Genomic DNA, 27,331 nt, shown 5'->3' on the forward strand with positions numbered 1-27,331 from the left:
AAATGGTCATTCCAGTCCTGAAATCAAAAAGTAACATTATATAATCTAAGCAGATTGTATTTATATACCTAGGAGGACACACACACACACACACACACACACACACACACACACACACACACACACCACACACCACACATCGCCGCCACCGCCACCACCTCTAAAACCAACAAACATTAAGGGGAAAAAATAGGCCATGAATTTGGAAGAGAGCTAGGAGGGGCACATAGATAAGAAAGTTTGGAAGGGGTAAAGTGAAAGGGGAAAATGATATAATTACTCTCAAGAGGTTATAAAGTGGGAAATTACCAATACAGAGTCAGGTAGAAATATAAGGGTATTTAATAGGAAAAAGCCTTACTTATAGAGCAACCTAGCCAACCGACATGGTAGCGGTCTGTACAACAAACAACAAAGAGAAACCAAAAGCACAAACACAGTCACTCTACGTCACTCTGACCACGCCCTCACAAGCGTGGTCAGACACACCTGTAGCCCCTAAGTAGGCGTGGCTACAGCTTCCCCTACAAGGTTAAAAGAAATAAATAAAATTTAAAAAAATAAACAGATAATAGGAGAAAAGACTCTTCAGCACAGATTTCTGAATCAACTCACTGTCAACAAAACAATCAAAGGCTAAAGGAATTCAACAGATCTTTGACCTCTCACCTTAATTAAACGAAAAACTAAGTAACCAATATTGAAAAACTAGATAAAGAAAACTCCCGAAGTTCTGTATCTTTTATTTAAAACAGCTTGAAAAAAAGGAGGTGAAAATTTGAAGATACAACTACCAGTAGTATAATGCTATCCAATTCTCAAAGTCTATGTATGTGTCATGAAGAACTGTTATTAGAAATATCAATGTGGCCTGGCGTTGGTGGCGCACACCTTTAATCCCAGCACTTGGGAGACAGAAGCAGGCAAATCTCTGCGAGTTGGAGGCCAGCCTGGTCTACAGAGTGAGTTCCAGAACAGACTCCAAAGCTACACAGAGAACCCTGTCTCAAAAAACAAACAAAAAAAAAAGAAAGAAAAAGAAAGGAAGGAAGGAAGGAAGGAAGAGAAAGGAAGGAAGGAAGGTAGGAAGGAAAGAAGGAAAGAAGGAAGGAAGGAAGGAAGGAAGGAAGGAAGGAAAGAAGGGAGGAAGGAAGGAAGGAAGGAAGGAAGGAAGGAAGGAAGGAAGGAAGGAAGGTCAATGTGATAAGATTAAAACTGTGTGGCTTTGATTATACACTCAGTTAAACTCACTCTGACATGGAAAATTTTGTGTACCTCTTACATTCATTTCCAAGTCATGAGTATCTGGGGATTTATTTATTTGCTTTTAGGTGGGAGAAGGTGATGGCGAAGAATAGCAACGTTAACCCTGCTGCTTGTAGAGCGTCAGTGTGGACCTGGTGTCCCATAGACACTGTGTCAAACCCAACAGAGCCAGGAAGTGAAAACGTTGCTTGTAGAGCGTCAGTGTGGACCTGGTGTCCCGAGACGCTGTGTCAAGCCCAATGGAGGCAGGAAGTGGCAAGGCATTAGCAGTGCTCTGGACCTCTCAGTGGCTGGGACTCTGGAGTATTGCTGTGACCAACTCACATCTACAAAGAAAACAGTTCGATATACTGCCTATTCCTTTATGATCATACTAAAGTGTATCCGTTTTGTGAGTTAACTGCCCATGGATGCTTGGCTTTAAAATAAAATAATCGAGGCATAATTACAAATAATTTTATATACTAAATTAAGTCATATCCTGGCTTTAGAACCTAGCCACTCCAGCCAGGTTGGCAGTAGCCTTGCTCCAGCTCTTAAAGTGCCAATTCATCCATGCTTCTTGGCTGTATGGTGACTTCCTCCTGTACCTTCACCTGCCTGAAGAATAGAAGTTTGCCTGACCCACGGTGTTCTGAGGTGTGAGAATACCAGTAGCTCATTCATTTCAGTTTAGTTGACAGCACTTGGTAAGCGGTCAGAATATGTGCACTGGTACTGTTCCCTGCAGCGTGTGTGCTCATGGACTGGGGAATGAGTTTTACCATGAGAAATGGACTTTCCAGCATCACTCCCTGGAGACTGTGAGGCAACTTAAGTGTTTTGAAGGTGAGGAAAGGCAGCCAAGTGAAGAACATGAACCTGGACCAGGTAAAGAAAGAGAAAAGAGGCAAAAGGTCCAGAGTGCTGAGTCACTGCTGGAAATCCAGGGACAATGGCTGTGTGATCAGAGAGGGAAGGGAAGCTGAGATCTGTCCCTCCACCTTTATACATCTGTTGGTGTTGTCCCTGCAGGAAAAGTTTTCCCAAGAAGTCATATCAGTAGAGTTCTAATACATTATTGCCACTGTATTAGCTTAAATCATCCTAGGTTTCCTCAGTGACTCTTCTGGGGGCTTTGAGCACTGACCTTATGAAACAACCAAACAACAATGAAAATCCGCTCATTCCTAATAGAAGTTCTATCAGATCCTAGTTACAGAGGATTTATTTACTACTCAATAAACATTAGTCCTCTGTGTTACTATTACTAATGGCGATGTTTACAGGGATTGACCCTGACTGATTAGAAAGGACAGCCTGTATGCTGTAGCTTTGCTTATTTGTCTTCCTGTCCTTAAATTGTTATGGGATTCTTTTTTGTTTTAGTTTTGGAAGTTTAAGATTGGTGCTATTGCCAAATTCACAAATTATTTGTATATTGAGGTCTTGCTTCATTAGTGAAACCTAATTATGTCAATTAAAATACAAAAATATTAAATGGTTCTTGTAAAGTACAAATTAAAGTGGTGTGTAGTTTGTTTTTAGCTGTTGAAGCCTAAATTGGATTGTTTTGTCTGTGTTTTGATGGAAGCCTGTTTAGTGCCCAGTCAGGGAAGACTTGGTCCACATGGTTTCTCTGATATTTCATATTTACACATATGAGGACACTCTGAACATTCTCCCCATTCTTTTTTTTTATTTAAAAAATAAACAAAAGAAAATCACTGGGCCAAGTGATATGACTCCAAAGGTGAAGGTACTTGCTGCCAAGTCTGACGATCTGCATCCAATCCCTGAGACCTTACGGTAGAAGTAGGTATAACCCTTTCCCACAAGACGTCCTCTGACTGACACGTGCCCATTGTGGCGCATGTGAGCGACACACACACACACACACACACACACACACACACTAAAATTAATGTTGATTTTTAAAAAGAAAGCAAAATTTTTAAGATTAGCTTTTCTTATTCTGTCTCATGCCTTTGGAAATCTCATGGGAGCATCTCTGGGGTAGGCGACTACCTTGTGACCATCTGTTTTCTCAGTAAATTTGGGTTCTTTTTGCTCTATCTGTTTCTGTTAAGCATGCTCAAGGAGAGAATGTATTTTTGAGTGTTCATTATGGACTACTATTATTGGACACTTTACAACCATTGTCTCACTAATTAGCATAAAAATCTACTCCAGGTCTTATTATATTCATTTTTTTCCATACAAGGAATTGAGTCCAAGAAAGATTAAAATAAACTGCCCATAACCAAATTGTCAGTAAATAGAACACAGCTTTAAATTTATTTTAACTTGAATTTGAAACTCATGCTTATTTCATAAGTCTGTCCTGCAGATCTGTTGATGATTAATTGGAGGAGAAATTTGGCTATTATCAATGATCAAAACCAAGTAACTGTGTACCTCAGACACCAAGAGCTATGACTGCCAATCATATACAATAAATAATATATAGTAACAGAGAGAAGGTTGCTATGTGTATTTTAGGTAAACATGTATTTTTAATTATATATTCTTATAAAAATATGTATAATTATTTTTATTAAACAAAATACAGATGACTGACTCCACCCTAAGTCCCAGAACAAGCTTTTCTTAAGCACTCTCAAGCAAGAAGAAAGAAATGCTACTGATCTGAATTATTCCTTAAATCATTTCTCATTTCCTAATAGTTAGAAGACATATTACAAGCAAGTTTACCTTATTCTAACCCAAATTTTTCATCATTCCTATTTAAATGAAAACCACAGTCTACCAAACTGTTTCCTAATGTGTCAGATAGTAAATGTTTTCCACTTGTGTGACATACAGTCTCCTGACTGTTGCAGTTAGAAAGCAGCTATAGATAATATGTAAATGAATGGCTTGACTATGTTCCAATATGGAATTGTAGCTGCTAAAACAGCCAGCCAGCCCAGTGGCTGTAGTTACTCAATTCCTTATTGTAACAACTGCATACGTCACTTAGGCTAATAAATGGATTTAACCTTTGGCACTTCGTGAACTGTGTCTGAATTACAGACCGTGAGGAATAAAAGCATCAATATAAGGTTAACAGTGACTTAATCTTAGTTTCTTAGTTACCTAGTCAGTACTTACATCTAAATGATTATAAATCCTAGTTCTTTTATTTGGAACATTGCTTTCATGCTTCACTGTCTCAGTAAGTGGCAATTCCTGTCATAAATTTTCCTAGATAAAATAAACCAGCATCTTTATCAACACGTCATTCTCTCTCATGTCTCATAAGCAATATGCCAGTACATCCTGTTGGTGTCGTCACCAAGTATAGCAGCATGCAGGCTTTTTGTCACCACAGCCATCTTCCTCATTCTGGTCAGAGAACCATGTGTTCCTTCTGAACTATTATGAGGTAACATCTCTAACTGGCCTACTTTGTACCTCTGCATCCCCAGATCATGTAACCACAGCAGCTGCGGGGAATCCCATTGGAGCAGAAGTTAGGCCAGGTCTCCCTTCTAAACACTTCAAATGCTGCCAGCACCACTCACACTTAAAAGCAGGTCCTTCACGGTGACCTCCGTAGCCCTTCCTCTCCCCCCCCCCATACATTTCCTAGTCCTGTCTCTTAACCCCCATGCCTGTGCTGTAAGTCACGTCAAAGGTGAGCAAAGCTGTTGCAAAGTGGTAGGGCACATTTTGAACAGTAGTAACTGTTGCAGTAAGATAGAAAATCCACTGTGAACTGAACACAGCTGCTGTTTATGCTGAAGCGATGGACAGAGCACTGTAAGGGGAGAATTAGGGAGTGAAGGGATGGAGTAAAAGCCTGGGAATTTAGTGAAGTCAGGGAAGTGAGAAATTGCAAGGACTAGTCAGGATAAATGCGATTGGGCCAGGTGTGTCTGCTTGCTGGCAGTGACCTAAGTCGCCATTCTGGTCTCTTACAGCATCAGGGAGTCAGAAGATTTGTTTTCTCAGATGTGCCTAGGATAGACAAGAAATCCGTTACCCTAACTAGTTCCCAGTTCATCTTAGGGATGTAAAGTTGACCTGTGAAACACTGTCCATGTTTGTTCCAGTCCTTGTGAGCGATGTTGAGGCCTCGCCAAAAAGAAGGTTTGGAAGAGCCTGGTTTGAATTGGACAAGGAGAATCTGTCTGTGTTAGCATAGGTCTAGTTGCAGCATCTTGGATGAGATCCTACAGTTGTTTCATTTCTATAATAGGAATGATAGTTTCTGATGGAATTGTGGATGAATCCAGTACTATGTAGAAAGCTCTGTAAGTCTTGCTGTTCTTTCTGCTCTGAAGAACAGAAAGATGGGTAAAGTCAAGACACACTGTCAAGTAGGTATTATAAAGCCCTGTACAGTGAGCACCTCGGTGTTGTTAAAATGAGGGTCTTCTTGAGCGTCAAGAATGAGGTTAACGTGCCTCATTACTTAGGACGATCACAGTCAGAATCTTCTGGAGCACATTGTGGAAACAGGTTAGAATGTACATCTCTCTCATACTGCCTTAGGAAAATATCTATGGAGACAGTGAAAGTTGGAAAATGAGACAAGAAAAGATGATTGGAAACAAAAAATTAGCATGTCTATAAAGACAGCTCTGGAAATAAAACTATAACCAGAAATATACCCTTTATTATTTCATTTAAAAAATCTACTAATAATTAAAGGATCCATTTATTCAGTAACAAAACAGCTATATACCTTAAGTACCAAAGTGTCATTTCAAATATGTAAAATAAATATTCAAAGTAAGCTTGGTGAGAGTGGTTATGAAGTTGTGTGAGTTGGAGAGTGATGGTTTCATCAGAAAATGCTTGACACAAACTCAGCCTGACGACCTGAGCTCAGATCACCCCCCCCCCATGTGAAAACCTAGGGCTGTGGCTCAGTGGGTAAGAAAGAGTGCTTGCTGTTGCACAATCATGAGGACCCAAGGTGACTCCTAGCAGAGTGCTGGCACTCACCTGTAATCCCAGTGCTGTGGGGTACAGAGGCGGGGATTGCTAGGGCTTGATGGCTGCCATCTAAGCTCCAGGTTCAGTAAGAGAGCTGTCTTAAAAGGAGGGCCTAGGCCCAGCCCAGAATGATGTTGTGGAATTTGGGGAGCCCCCATGGAGGGCCCTGTCCTCCATGGGGAGCAAAGGGGGCAAGGGGGAGGGGGCAGGTGGAGGTTGGGGGAGGGGAGGAGAGGGAGAAGGGATTGACATGTGAAATTATAATTTTGTAAAAATTTTAAAAAATGAATGACAAAAAGAATGCTTGTAATAGAGCATATCACCCAACACAGGCATGTGTGCATGCACCGTACGTGTGTGTTTATGTGTGCACCGTACATGTGTGTGTATGTGTGTTTGCATATAAGAATACCTGTGAAGTGTGATTCCACCTGAATCATATTAAACATTAATGTAAGTAGAAACCCTGATATACTCATGGCTGTGTGATTAGATGTTCCTCATGTCCGTTTGTTTATATATTTTTACCCAAGCAATGTGGTTTTGGGAAGAGGTACCTGAGGCTCTCAGCTTTTGTTTCCATGGAGGAGGCTGGCAGCAGATTTTAAAAATTTATCCATTCTCTCTTTTAAAAGACCATGTATTATTTTAAATGTAAAATAGTTAAAAAGTAATGAAGTACACACCGTCTCCAATGGGAGGGGGAATGCAGCTGGATTTTGTGTTTCTCTCATATAAACCCCTGATGGTTAGAAATCTCTACAGGGATTTTTCTATACAATGCCTCTAATTGATTAATTTTAAACTCCTATTCCTCTGCTTTGGAACAGTGCCATTAGGAGAGTCTGATTAAATAAAGAATTTAGGGAATTTGGCACATGTTTAGAAATAAACAGAGGCAGAGTTGTAGGGGGTCATTTTTTTAAGATAGTCAGTCTGAAGATATTTGTGGAAGGTAACCATGCGTCCATCCCCACATTAGCAAGGAAAGTGATCCTCTCAGCACTTACTAGCCGCAAGAAAGATCCTTTTTGTCTCACTCATTTTCAGATTCATGTAGTCTAAGTTAATATTTCACCGACCTTGTTCAAGCAATACTTCTGGAGCCATTCTACATGGATGTCACATTCTTTGAAAAAAAAAAACCAAAACACACACACACACACACACACAGTGTGCTCTTTAAAGGCAAGGATAGTTCTTCACAGACAATACATTGTACTTGGTTATGTATAAGGAGACGAATCAGGTATGTATACTACAGGAATAGCGAGACCTTCACAAGCAATAGTCGCCCCATCCAGCAACCCTCAGAGCTTCGTTGGAGAGCAATGTACATAAAAATAGAGGGTACATTTCTGCTGTACAGTATGTCTTACTCCCACCTTCAGCCAATCCAGAAGTAAAGGAAAACATTTGCCATGGCAACATTGATTTACAAAGGGCAAGCGATGTCTCTGAGAGATTGAATTATTTCTTTTCAGAGGTCTCATATGCATACAGTTAACTCTTCAACAACCTTGTTTAATAATTCTATAGATAACTAAAAAAAAATCCTGATTGAACTGATTGAATTTAGAAGCTGCACTGTAGAAATAGAACTATGGAAAATAAATGCATAACAAGAACTGCCATCACATTAAATACAAATAGAAAAATACCTGTGAAGGCTGAAGCCTTCATTATTTATGGAAATAAACATTTCGTTCATTAAACATACAGTATTAGGGTCAAATCATGTGCTCCCAACTAAATGATTATTTTGCTATGAAAATACAAATCCTGTCTACTTCAGTTTCCACAAATGATTATACCAGATATAATGTTAGGTTCCGACACTGTAGATGTATTAAATATTAATTTTTACCTCCTTAGTGTATTTTTCTTAAATGACATAGCACTTTCCACAGATATTTCCTGTTCTAGTTTCATTTGCTTGAGACAGAGTATGACAGCTACGGAGATAAGAAGGAAGATAGATTGGTAGCCTGAGTAAGTGTAGGTATTAGAGAGGCGACTGTAGTGGGGTCAAACAAGTTTAGAAAGTTAACAAATAGTTGCTGGATTATTTTCTGCTCTTATAACCACTCCACAGTACCAAATGGAGAAAACTGTGCCGACGAGTCAGGGAATTAAACTCCTGCCCTAAATAGTCTAGAGTTGAGAGCAAAACTTTATCTTACTCAACATGAAATTTCTGTCTCTGCTAGACGTAAGTATCTCTCTACCTTCTACCTATCATTTATTTAATCAGCACAGTAAGCTTGAATTTGGAAAGCCACAGATACGTAGCATACAGGACTTCTAGTCCTTCAATCAGTCGTGGTGGGAGGCAGCTGAAAGAAATAAAGCATTTCATACCGTGGCTGACCATAGCAATTGTTCTCTTTTCCACTTTGGTTTGTGATGACCTAAAAGAAAACATGGCAAAACAGAAACTTCTGGTAGCCAGGGGACTGTGAAGACCACAGAAGCAAGTAAAAAGCCAATCTATACTATGTTAATGGTTTAGAGTCTGCTGCAGGATGGAAATCCCTAGTTCATTAGAAGATTCTGTCTCCCATCTGCCCTCACTCTGTCCTACTGTGTGCACTCCTCAAGATCCAAGTGTCAGCTATCATGAAACTTAGAAATTCGAGAATCTAAGATATTTGCTTACTTTTAAAAACAAACCTCCTTTCAAATATATTTGTTGTGGGTAAGAATTTTTTAAGACATGGGAGAGTTGCAAACCTGTTTCCCTCTGTCCCGCTTTCGTTTGTTATGGAAAACATTAATTTAGCTCAGAATGGCATTGTCCTGGGTTAAGCCCCTGGAGTCCTTCTGAAGAAAAAGAGGAGGCATTGTAGGATCTAGAGAGTCAAAGTCATGATGGAGGAACCCACAGAGACAGCTGACCTGAGCTCCTGGGAGATCAGGGACTCTGAACCAACTCTTAGGCAGCCTCCATGGGACCTACCTAGGTCCTCTACGTGTGTGTGACAGTTGTGTAACTTGGTCTGTTTGTAAGGCTCCCAGCAGTGGGATCGGGCTCTGTCCCTGGCACCTGACTGGCTTTTGGGAATCTGTTCCCCATACTGGATTACTTTGCCCAGCCTTTTTGCATTGAGAGGAGCTTGGTCCTACTCAGCTTGATATGCCATGCTATGTTGAAGCTCATGGGAGGCCCGCCCATTTCTGAATGGAGGAGTGGATGGGGTGGGGGTGGGGGATCGATGGGAGTGGAGGCTGGGAATGGGAGGAGAGGAGGAAGGGGAAGCTGTGGTTGGTATGTAAAATAGATGAAAAACAATGTCAATAATATAAAATTAAAAGAAAGAAGGATTAGGGAGAAAAAGAATGGTGCTGTCTCTTCATGTCAGTCCGGGCGGGGGACATCATTGAGGAGGAGCTGTTTCTGCAAGGTGAACTGGAACTGTGACATCTCAGCAGGGGTGTTAGTATTCACAGAGTCCATTTAGGCATTCTTACTCAGCCTAAACAAACTGCTGTTTCCATCAGTATTTAAAAAGAATCTCTCTCCTTTCCTACCAGTCCTTCCGATGACCCTGCTTATGTATTGCTCTGGACTCTGTAGGAAGTTGGTTCAAGGCCCAGCAAGAATTGTCTGTGTCATTAGAACTACATCCCCAGTGCCTTGGGAAGTGCTTGATACTTAGTAAGCTTAGTAAGCACTACCAGACACTTGTTAGAGCTCGTTATGCACTGGACTGGGGAGATGACACAGTGGGTAAAGTGTCATGTGAGCATGAGGACTTGAGGTAGATCCCTAATACCCATGTGAAAAAGCCAGTCTCCACAGTGCTTGTTGACAATCCCAGCACTGGGGAGGCAGAGTCAAAAGGACCTCTGGCACTTGCTTGTCTGCAGGCCTAGCTGAATGGATGAGCCTCTGGCTTAGTGAGGGACCCCATCTCAAGAAATGTGGAAAATGACTGAGGAACACAGCGACTGACTTTGATTTCTGTCTCCAGTGGCATGCGCACATACCAAAAGGATGATATTATTGGCTGTGTTCTTTGGTCGAGGCACAAAAGTAGCAAGTCTAGATTGATTAGGCAAATCGACTTCAACGGAATTTATGGTTTAGTGTGCAGCCTGTCTCTTCTGGTTAAAATAGTTGGAACCATACCAGACTGTTTAGCGCCTTTGTAACTAAATTTAGGTCTTCCTTTGAAACCTCATAGAACCTGTCCCTTTGTGCTGTAAGTAAGCTTTGTACAATAAGCTCCCTGTGCTTACTGTATTCATTCTTAAGACTCTGGACCATGCTCTGTTCTTACCAAGCTTCTGTGTGCCACAAAACAACGGCCATTCACCTTTAAAAATAAAATACTCTTTTGAAACAAGTCTTATTGTTGCCCAAGTGTTTTTCAGTTCCTGGGCTCCAGAGACTGGCCTAACCTCATCCTCCTGAGGTCAGGGGCTCAGGCATAAACCACCTCCTCAGGTCCCTCTCTCATGATTAACCTAGCTTCTTGTCTTTCAGATCTCAGCCAGGATATCCCTTTCTTAGAGAGAAAGCCCTTCTACTCCCCTCCACAGCCTCATTTTAAAAGAGTTATCTCCTCTGGGTACCCTGTACTTCTTCAGGGGACCACTCACGACTGCAGGAAAACTTTATCTTTAAGTGTCTTTATTTTCTCAGTAGACTACATGCCACACAAGGACAGCAAACACATCCAGTTTTGTTCACTGTTTTATGGCTCTTGTCCAATGTGTGTCAGTATGAGTCCCTCTCTCTCTCTCTATATATATATAGATAGATAGATAGATAGATAGATAGTATATAATTTATATATTCTGTGATAGTCATTGTGCGGCTAAAGTCCTAGATGGATGGTCAGGATTCCTGCTCTGCCTCCCTCTCTTCTTGGGTCTTCACCGCATCTCAATAGTTTCCCCCAAGTCATCTTCTGACAAAAATGTGCTCATGACTCATGGCCTGTGCGTCACTCACTCCCCATAGCTAACGTGACATCCAGCACATCTAAATTCAAATGTAGATCAAATTAGAATCCTCTCACCAAAATGAGAAGACATATTCTAATCGAATCCGAATCCGCCCCGTCTTCCACACCCTTTTATGTAGCTTTCTTCAGTCTCCGAGGCTTGTATTCTCAGAATTTCCCGAGCTGTAATTTCTGTGCCAATTAGTGGCTATCAGTGTCTGCCTCTATCTCCTGGTTCTGTTCCAATTAATTTTGCAGCTCAGAGAGTCTGTCTCATCTTCTTTATCTAAATTTGCCTCTCTAGTATTACCACTCAGAGACCCCAGGAGCTCTGGGAAACCTGGGTCACTTCTCTTTTGTTTTTGTGGCTTAAATTTTATTGTTTTTAAAAACAAATGCCATAGCAGGGATAGAAGTGCAGAGGCATCTTTTGTGGGCAGGATATTCCCCACTGGCAGAGCCAGACGGATTTTTCTGAGCTCTGAGGGGCAAGCTTGGCGGACGTGTCACTGAGCTGCATTGTCCTCCAGCTCCTGAGCATCCAATGGCCAAGGCAGCTTCGAGTTTGGCCACTCCTTCCTCTTCTTGCCTCAAAGGACTGTGTAGGAATAGCTGGAAGCTTTTTTTTTTTTTTTTTTTTTTGGACCTCTGGGATGTTTTGACATCCTTTAGCTGCTTCTCTTAACCTAGCCCACATGTTTGCATTTGTTTCCTTGCTTACACTCTCCTCAGTGGCACTGTTGGTTTGTACCTTCCCCTTCCTAAGAGAAAGCTGGTCCAGTGGTGTAAAGATTAAGTGTAGCGTGTCAATGCTCTCGTCCAAAGGTGACTGGGTGCAACGTTCTGTTCACAAGCAGATGTGTGTGCTCAGTGCGTTGCAAGTGCTGTAGCCCCATTAGAATGTGGCGGTTGTGAATGAATGATTCTCTCAGCCCTTTCATTGGTCTCTCACACTGTGTGATCTTGTGAGGTGGCAAGGCCCCTGTGACAGCAGATGTAGTTGTGAAGGTGTCCTCCATTATCTCCGGTGACTTCTGTCTGGGACCAAGTGGTCTCTGCTATCCTGAATTCCCATCATGCTTCTAGCCCTTAAAGCTTCACAATCCCTCATGCTGCTCCTGGCCTCCTATGTGAGACTGTGAGGTTTCTGAAATTTACATCAGTAAATATTGTTGTTTGGTTTGGAGGTTTGATTTTTTATTTAAGAAGCACTTGGGAGGCAGAGGCAGGCAGATCGCTATGAGTTCAAGGCCAGCATGGTCTCCAGAGCAAGTGCCAGGATAGGCTCCAAAGCTACACAGAGAAACACTGTCTTGAAAAACAAAAAACAAAAAACAAAAAACAAAACAAACAAACAAAAAAAAAAAAACAGGAACCAGCAATTTGTGGGAAGAAGCAGTGTATTTTTATTGAAATAATTTATTGCTTTTTCTGATATATGCAGCGTTGAATAGCTTGCGTGATGAGCCTTAGTGTCTCACCTGACTGTATTCTTCCACTTTGTTCATTCCTCCACATGCCTTGAGTGACTTTGAAGTTATTTGCCACAAATCGTATGCTTTTGTTTCAAAGTGTTTTTTTTAAAGTAAGACCCTTAATTTGTAAAATAACCACAATTTTCATTAATATTATCAAATTTTATACTTGTTGTATTGTTGAGTGTTAATTTGCTTTCATTAGGCTTTGAATATGTTGCAGATCACAAATCTTATTAAATTGTGTCAGAAGGATTTTAGGGATTCTGTTTTCTCCTCTTCCATATGAAGTGTTTGTGAGCAAAATAATTCCCCAGGCATTTGTTTGTCTTCATTCTGGTTTCTGCTGTCTGTGTCCCCACTGTGCCATTTAGCATACGCCCCTCTGTCCTTTGTGTTCCTTCTTCTGTAGCTATGAAATGCTCAATCCATTTTGATTTGGTTATTTGCAGGAATATTTCACAGGTGGTGATAGGCGCTACCTGCAGGAGATGCATGATGTCTGAGTGTCTCTGTTCTTATGATATTGTAGTGTTCTTCAATGGCTGCAGCATCAATGAGCTTGCCAGGTATACAGTCTCCTACCAGCTCTCACCCACTGACTTTAGTTGGGATTCGTAGTCACAGATGACTTCGTTATCTAAATTTATTTGAGGTTACAAATGGCAAGCATTTCATTCATGTCATTCTTTACCAATTTGTCAATAGAAATTCTTATGCACAAAGAAGGTTTCCCTCGTAAACTATTTAATCAGCACTAAATACAGTACAGTATACTTTTATTTTTATAACAATTAAGCTCCAAAGGTATTGGCTGCTAGATATTAACAATCTAAAAGGCCAATTTATTTTTCTTTTAAATTGATTCACAATCAACTAATTTTTGGTGAGAACCTTACTGTACTGTCAAAGCATGTCACCAATACTCAGCACCAGCAATCTCCTTTCTACAGCCTTAGAAGGAACTGGGATTATAGATAGCACACCCAGCTTGCTATTTTCTTAAAATGATTTCTAAGGGCCATGAAGGAAGCTTCACTATGTAACAGAGACAATTTAGGTTTGTTTTAGTTAGCACACTGTGTGTGTCCATGTATGTGTAAGCCTGGAAAAACAGGCCTTAGTTAAATCACCAAGTTTAGTTGGTTTGTGTTTTCTTTAATTAGCAAATTTACAAGCTATCAGGAAAAAGGAATGCCTACTGAAGTAAATGCAGTATTTATATTTATGATGTCAGATGAGCTGGTGACAAGTGAAAGCATATCTGGAAAAATGGGAATTGACAGTTTCCAAAGCTACTTGGATCATCGTGACTACATTAGCTAAGTGGCAAGTACCTATCCCTCATAGTTTAGGGGAATCTATTTTTACAGTTTTCCTTCTCCTGAACTATCAATATTGTCTTTGAGGTTGGGCAATTACAGTGAGATAAATTTGATTTGATGGCCTTTTTCTTTTTTAGAAGCACAAATAAAAATGCTTTAAGGAAAAAATGATCCAACGCCCAGGAATGATTTTTGGAGCAACAAGCCCTTTATAAAAGGCTGTTTGTCACATAACCAGATCAGCAAACTAATTCGGCCAACAGCTCTAATGCCAGTTGGTCCCTGAGCACTGTGGAGAATTTACCCAGGCTTCAGCCCTGAAAGCAGAGCCCAGCACTTGAAAACGGAGTGACAGAACAAGCTTTGCTGTAACTACCCACTGCTAAAATAGATATGCTGGTTCCACGCACAGGAAAAACTCCAAAGGATGTTTTTATATTTGATTTCATATTTCCTCTTAAAAGTTCAAGGGAAAGGATGCAAATTGGTTGAAGTGTTTCTTTTATGGACGGAAATCTCAGAACAATGGAAATGTCACTGGAGAACGGTAGGGACCAGGGACAAGCAGAATGACGTTGCCTTTGATCATTATAGTTCAGTGTTTGACACCGTCATTAAATGTAAGTACCCCATACATGATCTTCCACTTCTTTGGAAGAAAAAAGTCTCATTTTTTTAGGAGGCCCTAATGTCTGACATTAAGTTGGACCGAGTTACTCTCCATCTTTTCTACCACAGATCATCAGGTTTACTGACCTAGTCATGGGCATTTGTGTATCCTGTTCCTGCTTACCTTATTCGATAATTGAGAGCTGCAGCTGAAGAGTCTAGATGACCATATTAAATTAACTCTGTCATTTCGATAGACAAAAGCAGAAAGGTTCCCAAAAGTTCTGGACATTGTAAGCCAGTTAACTAAAATGAGCACACTTGTCCAAAGATTACAATTAGAATTACAAGGATTTGGTTTTGATTTCACGAATGTGCTGTTCTGACCTTTTGCTTGTCCATAAAAGACTCCTCCTTTGTGCTGGCACCCAGCCTCTGTTCCAATGTTTGCCTTCTGTGGTGCAACTCAGTCTGGATCTGGCAAAGACAACCGTATTCTGTGCCTTTTCCTTATTGATGATTGGGTTAGAGCTGGGTATTGAGCAATAAAGGAAGGTCTCCCAGTGCTGAAGTGCCACTTGAGTTTTATGCTTGAAAGGGGCCATGTAGAAGAGACTGTCCCACTGCTGGCTTTGGGCATAGCACTGTGTGCGTGTGATGCGGGGGACTTGTGAAAAGATAGCCCCAGAGACAAAGGGCCAGGAAGACAAATCTGAATGCTGAGGTAACCTAAAGCCTTGGTGGCACTGTGGATTGGTTGGTTGGAATAATGCTTCAGGATCTGCCCCAAGTGCATTCATTCTACTCTCCATTCATTCTTAGCCTTCTTCCATGGTGATGAGATGCCCTTGTATGCTCTTTGAGTTAGTTCTGTCTGCCTGATACTGTTCCAAAGACTGTGTGCTTATAGGGTCATAGGAGCAAACACCTCATAGCTATCAAAGTACATTTTCACTTTGTGCTTAATCCCTGTGCCAATTCTAAGTGCCCTGTACAATGGAATAAAAACTGAAGGGAAAATTTTCAAGTGGATAATTCTGCTGATAATTGTTATGTATCAATACATATATTTGAGTTTAGGAGACAGTCTAGCTGGAATTGGAATATTATGCAACTTCCAGGAGCTACTGTCTAGTGTTAAGTAGCATACACTACTATGTAAGTTTTCATGCAAGCATGTATGTAACAGTTACAATTCATGCATAATTAAAATGTACAAAGAAAATTAGCATTTCATTTTATTATATAGGCCACCCATGCTGGCCTTGAACTTGCAGTGCCTCAGTTTCCCAATCACTGGGGTCTCAGGCCTACCCACCACACCCAGCTTTAATTCAGCATCTTGAGCTCCTGATCTCAAAACGAGAGGAAAAATTACCTTAAATTATTAACAAGTTATTCCCATGTCTTCTGATTCAGTCAGCACAACCATTTATTGAGCTGTTTCCTCTCTTCCTCTTTGTAATTTGTCAGTATGGCATCTGGGTGTTTGGAGAGAATGGCCTTGGGCATTTTATAAATGGCCTTGAGCAAGAAAGTCTCAAATAAATAGAAGGCATGGCTGTCATTCCTCAGTTGGTATCAACTCTGGAAGCTGTAACTGTGGAGTTACTCTTTCTTTGTTCACAGTATTTCTCTGCCATGTTTTCTCCCTGTTTGCATTCTCAAGGCCATAGTGGCAAGCCTGCTAGAGAGCCAAGTAGGATTTGAGAGAGGAATTTGACTGTAACAGTTTAATGTTTTAAAAATATTAGTGCTCTTACCAACATGTCCTGTCTGTAGGATCTGAAGCCATGTTAAAAGCTGTCAGACTGGTGTAAATGCCTATTGGATCGGAACTTCGAGTTGTTTGTTTTAATTTTGTAATTTGTGTTTTTCCTTCCTCTTTCATTTGAAAAAGTGTTCGCTTTTGTGCTGTATCTCTTCATTAGTTCTTACGGATAATTATATATTTAAATCATTGTGTATTGGAAGGATCCAGTTTTCAGATTCTAAGAGGTATGGAGCCCATTTGTCTATGAAAAGTAGTGGTTTCCTAGATTGAAATAAACTGGTATCCACTTAGTGCTACTTCTCTTTGAGAGTATATTCTGCTAAGTGTGTTCCATTTAAGTAAAATAAGTATTATTTTAACATTTTTTTGATGTTTCTGTTTTGAATATTTGAATAACTTAACCTACTGTCTCTTTTTCTTCAATCTTCTAAATCTGATTGTTTTTTGTCTCTAATATTGTATCTTTTATTGTTTCCCTGATTTTCTTTTCATTGATATTCTTTTCTCCCTATTTCCTGTGTCAGCTTTGGCTGCGTGGCCATCATTGAGGAAGGTAGTGGGAAAAGCCTATGGTGACTCTCATAAACCACTGTTGCAGGCGCTGCTTTGCTTGGAGATAGTGCAGATAACAGGTTGTGGAAGGTCATGGGGACAATGAATGCAGCTGGGACTGACCTCACCTGGCCTTGAGGAGGGCTGGAGTCATGAGAACAGAGTCTGTTGTCATACTCCTTAGATGAGGATCCACAGGGAAGAATATGTTCTTTAAAATACATTATTTATTAGATGCCCCACCCAATATGAATATTGTATTCTGACGAGGCCTTCGAGGGTGCCATTAACATGGATTTAGCCTTGTGCCCTTGTTCAGCACTGTCTTAATTCTGGGACTTTCTCCTCCAGCCATTGGCTCTCTGGCATAAGCTTCTCATTTTCTACATTCCTGCCCTGTTGTTCCTTGGCCTTTGCATACTGTTGTCAATTCTTTGGGGTCTTCTTCTTCTTCTTCTTCTTCTTCTTCTTCTTCTTCTTCTTCTTCTTCTTCTTCTTCTTCTTCTTCTTCTTCTTCTTCTTCTTCTTCTATTTTACTCCCTTTAAACCCATAAAGCAAAATACTAGCCTATACCCTGCCATCCAGCTTTTACATTGTACACTTTTACTTCTTGAAGTCAAAGTTTTCCCACTGAACACCAGGTGACCTAGCAGCCCTTGAAGCTTATGTGTTGATCTTTCTATCTCAAAGGGTGATACATGATACGAACACCATATATCTAGACTACTCTTCATCTCTATGGCTGTGATTTAAAAAAAAAAAAAAAAAACTTATGCTTTTTTTTTTAAAGAAAGAAAACAATTTAAGCATAAGGGAGGAAATGATTCATGTGGTTTATAGCTCCAGGTCACAGTCCATCAATGAGGGAAGACAGGGCAGGAAATTCAGCAGGACCTTGAGGTAGAAACCTTGTAGCAACACTGCTTGATGGATCCCTTGCAGCTTCATGCTTAGCTAACGTTTGTGTATACCTCAGCACCATCTACCCAGGCAATGGTGATGCCCACAAGGGACTGGGCCTTAGCACACCAATTAACAATCAACACAACATCCCACAGACATGCCTACAGGAGTATGCTATCTGGTCAGTTCTTCTTGTTCAAGGCCATTCATAAAATGCCCAAGGCCATTCTCTCCAAACACCCAGTTCTCACCTGTAACATTGACAGCTAACACTAGTTAGGACACAGACCCTCCTTGACTCTGTGTAGGGGATGCTGTAGCCTCACCTACGAGGGCGTGGTCAGGGGACGTAGAGTGATTGGCATTCAGGTGACTGGTTTCCCTTTCGTTTTCGCTTTCAGCTTGCTGTACAGACTGACACCAGATATTGTGGGAAACTACCAATACAGAGCCAGGTAAAAATACAAGGGATTTTAATAGGGAAAAAGCCTTACTTACAGAGTGACCTAGCCAGCTGGCCCGGCAGCAGTCTGTACGGCAAGCCAAAAGCGAAACCAACCACCTGAACGCCCCTAAGCAGGCGTGGCCGCAGCATCCCCTACAACTCTGCTTCTCACTTCTACTCAAGTACACATCCAAGTCATGTTTGGCCTTTCAGTCCATCTTCTTCTTCCCCAGGTTTCTATCTTCTCCTGGATTCGAACTATTACCATGTCTCCCTGAACACCTAAATGTCTCTTCACAAGGCTCATCTAATTCTCCATAGAAATATCAGTTTCTAAGAGAAACTTCAGTGGTTTGCTGTTAACTGTCCAGAGACACAAAATAGGCTAAGTCTACAGCATGGAGCACAAGGCACATCTGCTTTTTCAGTCCAGCTAAAAGCGTCTACTCTGCCATGTGCTATAGCATCTATTTCCTTCATCACCCTGTGTGCCCTCCAGTTACAGAACCTTTGACAATGTATTTTCCTAGGCTAAGCCATTGGCAGCTCTGCTCCCCTGGACCATCTCCTTGGAACTGCTGTCCCTTGTCGCTGCAAGCACTCTTCCTATACGTCACTTAAAACAGAAACTTAGTATTTATCTGTGTGATTATTTCACGTAAAATAGCGTTCTGTGGTACCCTATGCTGTGCAGATGCTCCTTACATGTGCATGTGTGGCCCAGTATCTGCTGCCTGGGATTTTCCCAGCTGTTCAATTTCATCACTTAATTAGGAAAATATAGCTGTAAAGGGATGAATTTCTTCATGGTAGGAAGAGAGCTTTAACACGAAACACGTGTTAGAGATGGAACTGTGACAGATAGATATATCACAGCAGGGCCAGATCACACATACGCCATTTGATATGGAAATACTATGGTTAGGGTGGAGGTGATGGAACCCTTTCCAGGTGGACAGAATTTTTGATTTCCAGATTGTGTGTGTGTGTGTGTGTGTGTGTGTGTGTGTGTGTGTGTGTGTGTGTGTGTATGTAGTAAAGCCTACATTGGAGGCTTTCTTCAGTCACGGTCCTTAGTTATGGAGGCGGAGTCTGTCACCAAGTGTGGAATTTACCAATTTGGCTGACCAGCTATCTATCATGCTCCAAGAATGCATGTGTCTCTTTGCCTCCTGTTCAGCCCCAGCACTGGAACTATAGATACTCGCCACGATAGGTGTATTTTTGTGGGTCCAAACTCAGGTCCTCATGGTGTTAGCGCCATCACTTCAGCAAATGAGCTGCCTTTCCAGCCATGTTCAGTTAGGAATTTTAAAGAAAGAAAACAATTTAAGCATAATGCTTTTGTTTCATCTTATTCTTTGAATGTTGCTCCTTTGCTCTGGTTCTCCTTATACTAGGGTGAGATGAATATATTCCTCCAGTCTCGTCAGCTTCAGTATTTTAGTCAGGGGATCTGTTGCTGTGATAAAACACAATGGCCACAAGTAGCTTGGGGAGAAAAGTGTTTGTTTTATCTTACGGTTTGGAGTCAGTCCTTGATCCAGAGAAGTCAGAGTAAGAACTCAAGACAGGAACCTGGAAGCAGGAACTGAAGAGGTTGCTCACTAATGGGTTCCTCGGGGCTTGCTCAGCCCATTTTCTTAGAGCATTCAGGACCACCCATCCAGGGATGGTACTACCCAGAGTGAGCTGGGTCCTCCCTCAGTAATCATCAACCACAGGGTTGTCCACAGGCCAATCAGGTGGCGTCATTTTCTCAACTGAGACTCCATCATCTAAAAGGACTAGCTTATAGATGTGTCAACTTGACATAAAAACTAGCCTGCACAATCAGTTTCTTATGAACATACTCAAGTCACTTTTGGAAACAGCAATTTTATTCCTGTGCCTACTGAGGTTATATAGTTTATATATGTTAGTCAAAGTTCTCTAAAGACACTGAACTGAAGGGGGTACTCCAGTCAGTTTACATTGGTATAAATGCGTTAGCTTGAGATAGACTGGGGATACACATGGGTAATTGTGCCCCAGAATTATCAAAAGTAAGAAGGTAGGGGCACTGTGTGGTGCAGTCCATATCGAATGCCTGGGAATCTGAGAGCAGCTGCTGCCAGTCCTACAGTTCAGAGACAGAGCCCGGGGTTCTGATGCCCAAGTGCAAGAAATCACATCCCAGCTGCAAGCAGGAGAGAAAAAGACACTGATTTATCTTTTGTCTTCTTTTGTTCTTTCTGAGTTCCTAATTGATTGACTGAGGCTTTGTTGCGTTGTCTATACCTAGTTCACTAAGAGTAACACACAGATTACCTGTGTAACCACACACACACACACACACACACACACACACACACACACACACGTTGCCACCTCACCCAGTATTCCTTAAGTTAAGTGTAAGATAAATCAAAAATATAAATTAAAGGAAGATACTTAGCAAATATTTTCCAAGTGTGTTCTTTTTCTTGTAATGAAAATTCTCGTCAGAGAACCCTGGTGTCTGGTTCTTTTCCTGTGTTGCACTGACAGACATCACAGATGCCCTGGGGTTCTCATGATCTCTCTGTGTGTAGAGAACATGTAAAGCTTTGTGCATCCTTCATGGTTTGGGTTGGACTGAGGGTCAGTTAACAGGTTTTGACCCACTTTCTGAGTAGCTACTTATTCTGAAGCACAAAACCAGTTTCTATCATGAAGTGGTTGTATTTTCACTGTGTATTATTTTTCATTGTGTCTGTTTATGGTGTACATCATGATGTTTTGGTACACACATTCACACACCTGTGGGCACACACACACACACACACACACACACACACACACACACACACCATTAAGCAATTTATACACTACTTTCCTTCTTTGTCTCATTATTTTCCATAGTTCTGGTAGTTTAACAATAGATAACTATGGTAAATTACCAGAAAGTATACTGTACACAACAGACTATTCTTCTAGAGACCAGACAATTGCAAAGCCAGAAAAACTGAGCCATGTTATCTATTTGGAAACCTATTTTGGTCACTGCATTCTCTAGTCTTCTCAGTAAAGCTAGTCTGGGGAATCCTTCCTGCCTGCACAATAAAGTGATATTATCCAATCAGGATCAAATCATAGCATTCAACACTAGAATGTGAATGGTACCTTTGGTTTCCCCAAACAAAAATTACTGGTTTTATGTCAACAGCTTCCACATGTAATAGTATACAGCTGGTTTTGTTTGTCCCATAATAATTTAAATGAGCAGTTGGCTTTATTAGCCTGATTTTCCATAGAAACTATTGCATCTCGGTTTGTTTTAAAGACAAAATGAAAACAAAGACTATTATTTCTTCTGCAATGGCCATTACTGAACCACTGCCTGTATAAGAACTCGTGGTTAAAGATACTCAGGAATAGAATATCACAGGAGTTCCTGAGCAGTAAGGTGCCCAGCTTGGGTTTCTACCTTACCATTTTTTAAGAAAAAGATATGCTTTTCCTCTAGAGTTCCCCATAGCTGCAATAGAGACACATCAGCATTATCATAGTTCTCTTGACTCAGAGTTGGCTGATACACCACAGCAGATAGTACTGGGAAATGTTGCTATGTAGATTCTGGTAATTTCTCCCTTTTGCACATCTGAGCCTTAAGTTGGAATTTGCAGGACTTTGCACACTGACCCCTGGCACAAGCTCTGAGTACAGTGTTCTTCCCACAGAGTGAAAATGAGCCTTAGTGATGATGAAGTATGGAAAATTCTGAGGGACGGTGCTACCAGTTAGGGCTGAGGTAGAGAGGCACCCTCCCCAGGAATGTGTGCTTATGAAACGACTATTACAGTGGGCAGGAAGATGCTAGGTTTGTGTCTTCCAAAGGTATTAGAGAGAAGCATTGGTTTGAGTTATGAATATGTGTTCAAATAACTTTACTTCGTAGAAACAAAATAGTGACAGTTGAACAGTTGTGAGTCTACTCTAATTCACTGTATTCTATCATCAGGCACTCATGAAATATTTGTGATATTGGGAATTTGGGGACTTGGACTAAAGCTTCTTATTAAATTTTTATGTGTCTTTGATTTCCCTATGGCTTCCGTTAATCAGATCAACAATTGAAGTGTTTTAGAACTGATAATATTTTTCAAATATAAGAGACATCTGAAAATACCCTTTTAAGTTCTCTTTTTGTTGTTCATCTGTTTTTGGTTTCGTTTTGAGACATGGTCTACTATAGAACTATTGCTGTCCCAGAACTTGCTGCTTAGACCAGGCTGGCCTCCAACTCAGTGGTCTGACTGCTGGAATTAAAGGTGTGCACTACCACACCTAGCTTCTCTTTCCATACTGTAAAGAAGAGTTCTTTACTAAACTAGATATGAATTTTATTTTACCAAGACTAGATAGTTGTTTTTCCTGCAATCAAGTTATTCATCTTCCTCAGTTTCAGTTTTCCATCTTGAAAGTGGTGTTCTTGGTAAATAGCTGAGATGGAAAAGTCTCAAAATGAAACAATAGACCCAATAAATGTTTTCCCCTTCACAGAGTGTCATAGGCTACATTCTGACATAGTCCATAAAATATTTGAAGTTTTTATTGCCTTTGTATGTTTGTGTATGTTGTGTATGTATGTGTGCCTGGGTGCCTCATGTGGGCATGTGTGCGCCATGCTGAACTTGGGAGAGTCAGAGAAATATTTGGCAGTTATCCCTCTCCCGCCACGAGGTGGATCTTGGGATTGAACTCAAGCTGTCAGAATTAACGTTGAGTCCCTTTCCCCACTGAGCCACCACTTTGACCCTAATTATTTGAAATATTTTTAATGTTGTTGACCAGTAAAGGCTATAAAATAAAGATACTTTTTAAAAAGTGTTCTTAGTGTTCATCATTTTAAAAAGCATAATTGTCTTTCTTGGCCATATCAGTGGTATAATAATTTATTACAGCACAGATATGATGTTATTTATTCATCTGTTCATATATTGTGAGAAGGATTTTGCTATGCTACTCATTTCAGCTGTCCCGAATGGCCTCACAGTTTTGGCAGTCCTCTTGTCTCCAGGGTCATGGGTGCGAGGATTCCGAGTGTGAGCCACCACACCCCTTGGCACTCACTCTCTTCCTTTAATAGTGTTGCATCATTGCCTTCAGCAGGTGTGGTATTTCATGAAAAGTGGCTTGGACACTGCATTGATCATAGTACATGAAGACACATAATGCTAACATCAAGGCAGAGTATTGCTTACAGCATGGGATTTTAGCTTTAAGTATATGCATTATTGGTGACCTACTACAGCATTAATGTGTTTCAGAAAAAGAATTATAATCACCAACATAAATTTTCAAGAGTTTGACATATACCATTTTCCAGAAAGTTACACTTACAGGAATAAAAACACCAAAAAACACTACTCATTTACTTATGAAGAAATTTAATTTTATTTGAATATACAATTCAGTCTTTATAAAAAGTAGAGTTGTGAGATTCTTAAGGGCTGGTCACAGTCACAAATTTAAATAAATTAACGTTTAATGCAATGAAAATGACGAGAACTATACCTCATTGTCTCTGATGGTCCTCAGGCATAAACTAGAAAGGCTTTTAACTTCATTATGACATTAACTACTTGGGCAGCCTTAGTGGGTCAGCAAGATAGCTGTTAAAAAATAGAGGTACACTGTCTGCTAAGTCTACTCACAACACACTTATGAGGCTAAAATGAGTAACATTGAAAGAATATGTGCACTCATGTTCTGCAAACCTCAAGACCACGGGCAACACCCATGAGTCGTCCTCTGTCTGTCCAGTTGCACCTTTAAAGTGGTGCAGTCTTCATGTAGATTTTGGATTTTTCCCTCAGTTCTAGTATCATGTTGTGGTAACAAAATATTCCAACTCCCCTCCCCTGTTCCTTTTAGAGCTCTCTCCGATTTTATTGAACTGTGTGGTTTTCAGAGCTTTTGGCTGAAGGCGAATAATTGATTTACTATATTGTGTTTTTAAATGTGCTCAATTTTAGGGAAAGCTGTATATTCTTTTCTCCACACAGGAATTATTCTTTATCTTAAAACTGGGGCATAAGTAGATTGCACATCAGACTGTGGTGGTTCAGGGTTGGCACTGATGCTGGGCTCTTTACAGACTTTGCCCTCCCAAAACAATTGAGTAAGATGCCTGTCTTCTGCCCACTTGAGTTTTTTCTTTTCCTTCCTTTGTCTCTCCTTACGCTCTTTCTTCCCGCATACTTCATTTCCTTTCCTGTCTTTATCATCTTTGTGATTAACTGTAACCAGCTGAAATTACACATTTTCATTGGGAAAAAATTATAATCTAAAATGTAAATTCATAAGAGAAAGACATTCCCAAGTTTTTCTAATTTAAAATCGACGCAGCATGGATCTGATATTAACAGCACTTCTCTCTCTCTCTCTCTCCCTCTCTCTCTCTATTTCTCTCTCTCTCTATTTCTCTCTCTCTCTGTGTGTCTCTCTCTCTCTATATATATATATGTATATGTATTCGCTATATATTTTTCCATGTATTCTATATATTTTTCTATATATTGTATATATAATCTTCATGCATTTAGGTTTTGCTTCTGGCTTTTATCAAGAAAGTCAGGTTACACAATTTAATGTATTCATTTAACTCAATAACTTTTCTATTCTAACAGTAACTTGAACTGAATTACAACAAAAAAGTAAAACCAGCAATTTTTCCAAATTACAAGGAATTTTGGCTTCATTTGCATTTCATCCCACTCTTTTGGGGTTTCAGATATAAATACATGCTTAATATTTTAATGTGCTCTTGCTACTGTATTTGCTTTTAAGTCATCATTTGTCACATTGGATTATCAGTGACGTGTTAGATGAGCTATGTTCAGATCCCAGCTGCTGTCCTTGTGGGTTTCTGAGTCCTGACACGGGTTCAAGTGAGAAGGCTAGATTTTATTCAGTAGGGACTCTCTGCTTAGGGAAGCTTATCCACTGTGAACTGAATGAACCTTGCCAGGACAAAAAGGAGCAACCTTTTACGTTTGGGGTGTGCTGATGATTATGTAAAGGGTTTGGCTCTGTGAATACAACACCTGGGTTTGTTCATTGGCACGACGGGGAGGAGAAAGGGGCTTTTTGTATGTTTACTACAGGCTGCCTTACTGTGGGCCAGAGTGGGGCACCAGGAGCTGAGCAGTGTTCCTTGAACATAGAAAGAATGTTTGAGATAGGTGACCTACATATTAAGAGGCATAGCTAGAAAGTAGAGTTGGAACCTTTGCAAAGTAACTGTTTTAATAGGCATCCAGGGTCCTAACCCTATGTACTAATGTTAGGCTAGTACAGACAATAATTTTTGTTTGCAGAGTGACGCACACATCTTAAAAGATGATGGTGTCATCCTAGAGGTGCAGGGTTTAGCTATGAAACTTGTGTTGGTGTTTTATGGAGTCTCTTAGATATCTTTATGTGGACTTGAACTTAGAATCCTAAGTTTCCTTCCTTCCTTCCTTCCTTCCTTCCTTCCTTCCTTCCTTCCTTTCTTTCTTTCTTTCTTTGTTTCTTTCTGAGAGAAAACTTTTATTTGGCCTACACTTCCAGGTCACAGTTGACCGCTGAGGAAGGTTATGGTGAGAACTCAAGTGCAAACAATGGAAGAACACTCTTCCTGGCAATGGAGAGTTGCATGGTCATATTGGACTGTGACATGTCTGAAAGAGACTGGCTTGGCTGGTGCTTGATTTGGAAGGGGCCCAGCCTCCTGTGGACGGCACTGTCCCTAGGCAGGAGGGCATAGCCTGAAAGCTAAGTGGGTGTCAATCAGAGAACCTGAAGTTTTCAAAGGCTAAAGCCATACATAGTTGAAAAGAGAGCTCCAGAGAACATGGCTAGAATATCTTTGCAGAGGTGTTAAACCTTGGATTGCCTCAGTTTCCCTGTCAGTAAAGTGGGGAGAATAACAGCACGTATGATATAGCAGTGCATTTTGAGGTTGAAAGGAGCCAATTATGAAAGCTGGTGACACACAGTAAGATCTCCACAAATGTTCATTATTTTCCTTATGAAGTGTAAAGTGGGGTGACCATGTCTGTCTACCATTTTAGATTGCTTTAAAAACACAATAGAAGGAAAACACTAATGTCATGCTTGATACACAATAAGTATAATTCTAGAAATAGCAGCAGGGTTTATAGGAGACACAAAAAATATAGGTTCTAATTTTTGTATTTCCCATGATGTTCAAATATAAAATAATATCAGGGTTACTACTTTTAAAATAGTGGTAAAGTATTGATGAATAATTTTATCACAAAATATTTATGAATAATTTTAGACAGGGTTGTTCGTTCAGATATTTAGAAACCATTTTGTGTGCATATCTCCTAAGTCTTATATACAAAGTTCATTGCTCCAACCTTTTTTGTGACTTAGCCTCCTGTGCAACTTGTAGTAGAATTTCACTACATATTTTCTAAAAGAGATTTGAAGAACTGGAACTATTTTCTCAGCTAAAAAAGAATGTTATAAAGAAAAGTAGTAGTAACGATGACTGGACCATGTCTTTGTAATCTTTCAGATTTTACGATGCTTTTTTATGTATCCCAGCCTCTTTGTTTCCTAAGACAGAGGTTAAAAATTAGATTCAATGCATGGTTTGTAGCTGCTAACTGTACGTTTAGAGACACTTGGATAATCTGTATCCACGTTGCTGGGGTCTGTTGATTCTAGCACTTTGCAACAGTAATGTATGAAGTATGAATTATTAACTCAGTGCAGCTACCCCGGCATCATCAAGGATACTGCACACTTCACGGCATACAGATTTCCAGCTAGGTCTTCTCCATAGGCCTGCTGTCTTCAAGCTCAAGCTTTTACCACTCACTCTCTCTTGTTTCATTTCTTGAATTTGTTGTTTGGAGATAGGGTCTTGCTATGTTGTGCAGGCTGGTTTGAATTTCTGGGCTCAGTCCCCCTGGCTGGTTTCCGGAGTAGGTGGGGCTGTATTATGCACCGGGACACCTGGCTCATGGAATGGTTTAGTGCTACTGTATGTGATATTGAAGCAGGAAGAGGGACCATTTCCATAAAAGAACAATTACTGGCAAAGGAAGACTAATTTGAGATG

At 40.5% G+C, this 27,331-nt stretch overlaps 1 protein-coding gene across 14 annotated transcripts in view; it reads left to right on the forward strand.

Moving 5' to 3' along the window:
• Positions 1-27,331, forward strand: part of Pam (peptidylglycine alpha-amidating monooxygenase) — a 265,814-nt gene that overhangs the window by 122,453 nt on the left and 116,030 nt on the right. The window lies entirely within an intron of this gene.

This window comes from Cricetulus griseus, chromosome 2, assembly GCF_003668045.3.
Source record: "Cricetulus griseus strain 17A/GY chromosome 2, alternate assembly CriGri-PICRH-1.0, whole genome shotgun sequence".
NCBI lineage: Eukaryota > Metazoa > Chordata > Mammalia > Rodentia > Cricetidae > Cricetulus > Cricetulus griseus.